Source organism: Miscanthus floridulus, chromosome 19 (assembly GCF_019320115.1).
Source record: "Miscanthus floridulus cultivar M001 chromosome 19, ASM1932011v1, whole genome shotgun sequence".
Taxonomy (NCBI): Eukaryota; Viridiplantae; Streptophyta; class Magnoliopsida; order Poales; family Poaceae; genus Miscanthus; species Miscanthus floridulus.
Genome location: NC_089598.1, coordinates 91,085,461 through 91,092,357, shown reverse-complemented (window position 1 = coordinate 91,092,357; position 6,897 = coordinate 91,085,461).

The following is a 6,897-nucleotide window of genomic DNA, read 5'->3' as shown; positions in this document are numbered from 1 at the left end:
GTCCCCCTTTTGCTGTTCTAGGTCAAAGGTTGGGATCATTGACACCATCGCCCTTGGCTCCACGGATCCCATGCCGGACTTGAATAAATAAATAAAATAGCTTCAGTTAGCGTATATTCAATGGCTAGCTCTAAACTAGCATTAAGATACCTCCAATAACCGGTTCCAACCCAGTATTAGATGTCACGCAGAGAAGCAAGAGCAAGAAGTCCTTTGAACTAGCAAATTGGACGTAGCTCAGTTGGTTGGGTTCTTTATAGTGGCACATGTCCATCCGGGTTCAACGGCCTATTCGCTGGTTGGTTTCTGGGCTAGTTTGGGCTGGCTGGTGCTGGTTTGTTGTGAGAGGAAAATACTGTTGGCTGGCTGGTTTGGGTTGGCTAAAACCAACAAGCGAACATGGTGCAAGTCTCTAACTTGACACGTATTTTCATGGATTTATTTCAGGATTTAACGGCGCTATTTTTTCAGTGGTAGGCGAGACATCTATGGTGACTTCGTCAATCTTGAGATTTGCTGGTCCGACTTTAGTTCTTTGAAAGTGCTCATAGGAGTAGGGTGTATGTGCGTGCGTTCATAGGGGTGAGTGTGCGCTCGTGTATGTAAGCGTCTGCGTCTGTAACTAGGTCTCACAAAAAAAAAATCCTTTGAACTAATAGGAATAGAAGAGCTAAGCTCTTAGTGCATCCCAAATGTATGGAAACATAGCTCCTCTCTCTATTAGGGCGTCACTAGCGAGGCTAGCAACTTCGCTAGCTGACCTAGCACCAAAAAAGAATAAAAAAGCAAAAACCTGACGCAAAGACGAATGGGCCTAGGAGAGCATAGACTAGATTCTTTAGAAACCGTGCTAGACTAGGGACTCATATTTTCCAGCCTCCTCTCTTCTCAATGTCAGACGAGAAATGGCAGCTGCTCTTAACGCAGCTGATCTGTTGGGAACACCCTTACATGATTCTCACATGTAGGTATACATCATGATGAGATTGTATTCAAGAGTGGTACATGACTCTTACTACTAGAGGTGTCCTATCCAACCTACTAGATCCATGCTCTGCCTTCGTAGTTTTTTGTGTTAAAAGAAAAAGGATGTGACTAAGGCCGGTTGCATTTCACTACCCCAGAATAAGCTATCACTGCCGACTCTATCACTATCGGAATTTTAAAACCGACACTGATAAATGCATCGCTGTCGGTTCGTAAGAAAAAAAAAGCTATCACTGTCAGATTTTCAAACAAACCGACAGTGATATATATTATCACTACCGGTTGGTAATAAAAACCGGCAGTGATGTGTATCACTGTCGGTTGCATCTCACAGACCGGTAGTGATCCATAGCTTCGGACCCAAAATTTTAATTCATCCTGGTTAACTGTGCGGCCGCCGAATCCACGCGCTCTCTCCTCTCTCTCATGTTTCTTCGCCGAATCTCTCCCCGCTCTCTCTCCTCTCTCATGTTTCTCCAAATCCACCTCGCTGCGGCCGTCGACGAGCGGTCGGGAAGCCGGCGCGGCGAAGGCATCAGGCTGCCGCGGGCGCGAGGCCACCGTGGGCGCCGGCGAGCGGTCAGGATCCCGGCGTGGCTTCTTCCTCCTCCCCAGATCTCCCCACGCTTCCACACTTTCCTCCCCAGATCTCCATGCGCTCTGGTAGCTCCATGGCTGGAGGCCTAGAGCACATGCGCTGGAGTTGAAGGTCCCATCCGAGGTGAGTCGCCCTGGCCTATCCTCGTCCTCGCTTTTTTTTTCTTTTTCTCCGTCCGTAGATTGCGCCTTCCTGATGACCTGCCTCACCGCGCGGCTCACCTCGCGTGGTTTCTAGGAGCTGAAGGGGGCACAAAGGGGCGCTACATCTGTGGTGTGGAGAGGAGCTGCAGTGGACCTGCGCCGGACCTACGGAGGAGTTGTGCCGGACCTTCCTCTATGTTGTGTGAATCAATTTGTAGATGAGTTATTTTGTTTGTGTTGAACCCTGCTCCTCTGTCTGCGATGTACGAATCGATCTGTGGATGGGTTGATTTGTGATGTGTTGAACCCTTCTCCTTCGTCTGCGATGCACGAATTGATTTGTGGATGAGTTTTTCTAATGTGTTGAATCCGTCCTTTGTGATGTATGAATTTTTTTCTTGGATGAAATGCTTGATGTAGTGGCGGCGGTAGCCAGCGAGCATGGTGGCGGTAGCGGCGGTAACGAGCATGCTCTATCCAGCATGCTTGTTGGATTGCTTTTTTTGTTTTTTCTAAACCTTATCACTGTCGGGTGAAGTACTGGCAGTAGTAGCCAGCGAGCATCACTGCCGGTATGCCACTGCCGGTTCAAAATCCATGTCGGGGACCTAACACTAGGGTACCCCAGGAGGTGGAACCAATAGCCATCGAACGTTAAAAACTTCTGGACGGACAAGGGCGCCGCTGCGTTTCTTGCCCGAGTGACGGGAGTTTGGTTCCACCTCGCCCAACGCCTTTGGGCCAGCTCTACCTCGCCCGAGGGTTTAGGGATAGACTCTGCCTTGCCCGACCCCCGAGGGCCAGGCTCGGTCTCGCTCGAGGGATAAGGGCCAGCTCCGCCTCGCCCGAGAGCTTAGGGATTGACTCCGCCTCGCCCGACCCCCGAGGGATGGGCTCAGTTTCGCCCGAGGGACAAGGACTGGACTCCGCCTCGCCTGACGTCCAAGGACGAACCTTGCCTCACTCGATGTCCAAGGACTGGTTTTGTCTTGCCTAACAACCTCTCCCTATTCCCTCATGATGATAGGTGCGGGGTAGGACAAGACGTTCGGGTCAACCGTGGCTTCAAGGACCATACCCTATGCCCCCGCAGGAAAAGTACTATCAGGGAACGACGGGATGGGTGCTCTAGACCCTCCCAGACGTAGCAGAATCTGAAAAGTGTTGCAGGTGCGTGCCCTTCGCCCTATAGAGTTGTAGGCGCCGCCTTCGGCTCTGGGACACGGAACTCGACATAGATATGTGACAACCACTACGGTCCAGGAAAGGACTCGCGTCCTCCACAAATGACAGATATGCGGTCACCACGTTATGATCATAGGGGAGCGGCATTCGCTTCCCAGCCCCTCGGGTCCACCAGATCAGAGAGCTCGCTTCAGCCTCCGGACACCCTCTCCAATCGAAAGACCTTGCCCACAGCGCTACTCCGGACCCCGACCCCGCGTCCCTCCGACAGGGACTCATAGGAACCAGAAGACGTGCGGAGCAAGGTTGGGCAAGGCTCATAAGTCAAAACCACTGTACCAGAGTCCATACCCTACGCGGGACAGTACTCTGTAGCCATCCTGACATTCTACAGTGGCATCGACAGTATTGTAGACGCTTATCATCCTTTCGCACCCATCGGAATGGACAACAAGGCTTGGTAGACGTGAACAACAAGGCTAGATAGCGTACACACCCAAGACCTCTCACTTGTAAAGCCATCCCCTTCATCTATAAAAGGGGATGTGCTTCCTCCAATAAAGGGACCGATTTTTGACAACACAACACACACAGTCAAGTTGTTACCAAGCTCTTGGCATCCTTTCGACCCTTCCATCAGAGACTTGGGACTAGTCCCTCTCTCGATCGTTTGTAGCCCCTACTACGAACTATTTTTTGGTGCTAATAACACGAGCAGCAACAGACTAGACATAGGGACATTTGGCCCAAACCAGTATAAATCTTGTGTCCTTTAGCGCACCGTCCGGGCCTAACGCGCATTACTATAAATTTACTTGCCGGTGCTTGTACGAAACACCGACAGTTGGCACGCCAGGTAGGGGCCTTTGCGTGTTCCAAATTAGGCCTCGGATGGCCACCCACGCAATCAGCTGGGTTCCGGGTGCACACGTGCGTTTCGGTGACCTAGATTTCATCGTCACACTAGGAGGAGAGCTGGCACTGGCCCACACGGTCGTGCAGTCTCTCCCTTCCATCAGCCTCAGCCACCAGAGGCTTGAGGGCCAGCCAGGCGACTCCCTTGGACCCCAGTTATTTAGGGAGGCCCCACGCTGCATCACCCTTTCTCCGGAAGGCCCCGTACGGAGCGCCTCGAAAGCGTTTCCGTTCGGTCTCCGCAACGCCGCGGCGACCGCTGGCCACCTTCTGGCACTACGCATGGTTCAGCCACCCACGGACAGCGAGTTCGTGGGGACAATTGAAAATGATACGGAGACTCTCCATAGGCTCCTCACGAAGGAGCCAGGATCGTCCTCCAGCTCTGACTCCAGCAGGGGGAGCCACCACTCTTCCCGGGAATGCTTCATGGCGCAGACCCCCGAGGGGCACGTCGAAAGTGTCTCCGGGGAAGAGGCCACCTCGACAAGCAACCCTAGCGGTAGGTCCGGGGAGGAGATGGTGACCCCATCTCGCCTAAGGATGGAGCAGCTGAGGGCCCGCAAGCTGGAGATCAATGAGGCCAGGCAATGGCTCGTCTGGGAGTACGCGAACATCAATCGTGAGATTGAACGCCGCAAAAGCGGTGGGCGCGCCCGTGCCACGGCCCGCACCGTACACCAAAGGATCCGCACCGACGACAGGACCCTTCCTCACTTCACTCGGGCGAGCCAAAACATCGCCGCAGCAACGGCCTTGTTGCACGGCCTTCTAGAGGCCACGACGTCCGAGGATCGCCGCGCCCACCGAGAAATTCGCACGTTGCTCGAGCGTGCGGCGACGCAGCAGGCAGAAAGCTCATTGTCCCAATGACGTGAGCCCGACGCTAGCCAGCGCACGCCCTCAGTGCGCCCCACCAAGGACGCGTCCGTTCACCAGACACCGCCAGGCGGCAGGCAGCCCTCCGCCGTCCTTGTACATCAACGTCTCGGCCACGACCGCGACATGCGCAGCACCATCGACGCCCGCAGGCGCGCCCACGGCGACGCAGGAGAGGCAACCCGCCGTGGCTACCATCCTCGATGTGGCGGACGCTACGACAGCGGCGAGGACCGAAGCCCGAGCCCTAGCCTACCAGGCCCTCAGGCCTTCGGCCGACACATCCTCAATGCTGTGTTCCCACTAAGGTACCGGCCGCCAACCAACATCTCTAAATATTCTGGGGAAACAAACCCTGGGCTTTGGCTCGAAGACTATCGGCTTGCATGTCAAGCCGGTGGTGCGAGTGATGACGATTTCATTATTCGCAATCTCCCACTATTCTTGGCCGATTTGGCACGAGCATGGTTGGAGCACCTACCGTCCAACGCCATTCAAAGTTGGGCGGATCTTATAGAGATCTTCGTGGGCAATTTCTAGGGCACGTACAAACACCCCGGAAACCCATGGGACCTCAAGAACTGCCGCCAGAAGGCCGATGAAACCCTCCATGGGTACATCCGACGCTTCTCTCGGCAGTGCAACGAGCTCCCTAACGTTGCCGATGCCGACGTGATAGGAGCCTTCCTATCCGGGACAACCTGCGAGTTTTTGGTTCACAAGCTAGGGCGCAGGGGCCCACGGACCACCAAGGAGCTCCTGGACATCGCCACCAGCCATGCCTCAGGGGCGGAGGCAGTTGGAGCCATCTTCGACTGCTCCGACGGCAAGGCGAGGCGGGACGAGGACGCCCATGAGGGTGCCTCCAACCGTCCCGCCAAAAGAAAAAACAAGAAGCAATGGTGCGACAGCTTGCTCGTGGCTGCCGCCGACCGCAAGGGTGGCCGGAAGCCCATGGAGGGCGCTCTGAACCACTTTGAGAAAATGCTCGAGGGGCCATGCCCAAACCATGCTTTCCCGACCAAGCATCTATACAAGGATTGCGGCCTCATGCGCAAATACTTGTCCGGGGGCCTCAACAAAGGGGAGCAGGGGAAGGAACCTGCCCCTACCACAGACGACGCAGAGGAGAAGGACGACGCCTTCCCGATGCCCAACGGCACCCTCATGATCTTCGGAGGATCAGCAGCCTATGACTCCAAACGCCGCTAGAAGGTCGCGCGCCGTAAGGTCTATACGGCCATACCAGCCACACCCGTCTTTCTCCGGTGGTCAAAATCTATCATAACCTTCGACCGGACCGACCATTCGGATATCGTCCCACACCTAGGAAGGTACCCACTGGTTGTCGATCCGATCGTCGGCCCCAAGTGACTCACAAAAGTACTGATGGATGGAGGCAGCGGCCTCAACATCATGTACGCCAAGACACTCAACGAGATGGGCGTCGACCGAATGAACCTCCGCCCCATCCGAGCGCCCTTCCATGGCGTCGTACCTGGCAGACAGGCCGTACCACTGGGGCAGATCGATCTGCCCGTCACTTTTGGGGATTAGTCCAATTATAGGACTGAGACCCTTACCTTCGACGTGGTAGGGTTCCCCAGAACCTTCCACGCCATCCTCGGACGTCCATGCTACACGAAGTTCATGGCCGTTCCCAACTACACGTACCTCAAGCTGAAGATGTCGGGCCCCCATGGGGTCATCACCGTCAGCACCTCCTTCCATCGCGCTTATGAGTGCGAAGTCAAATACTGCGGCCATGCCTCAGTAGTCGCCGCCTCCGAAGAGCTTGCCACCCTCAGGGAGGAGGTCGTTGAAGAAACACCCAACGCAAAGAGGTTGTCTGGATCGTTTGAATCAGCGGAAGGGTCCAAGGAGGTCCTCGTGGACCCCAGTAGCTCTGAGGACAAAAAAGTCCGCATCAGAACCATGCTCTCCTCTAAATAGGAAAACGCGCTCGTCGACTTCCTCCGCGATAACAAAGACGTCTTTGCGTGGAAACCCTCGGATATGCCAGGCATCCCGAGGGAGGTCGCCGAGCATACCCTAAAAATCCTCCTAGGCTCTAAGCCGGTGAAGTAACTCCTGTGCCGCTTCGACAAGGAAAAACGCAGGGCCATCGATGAAGAGATAGCAAAACTGTTAGCTGCTGGGTTCATCAGGGAAGTACACCACCCAGAGTGG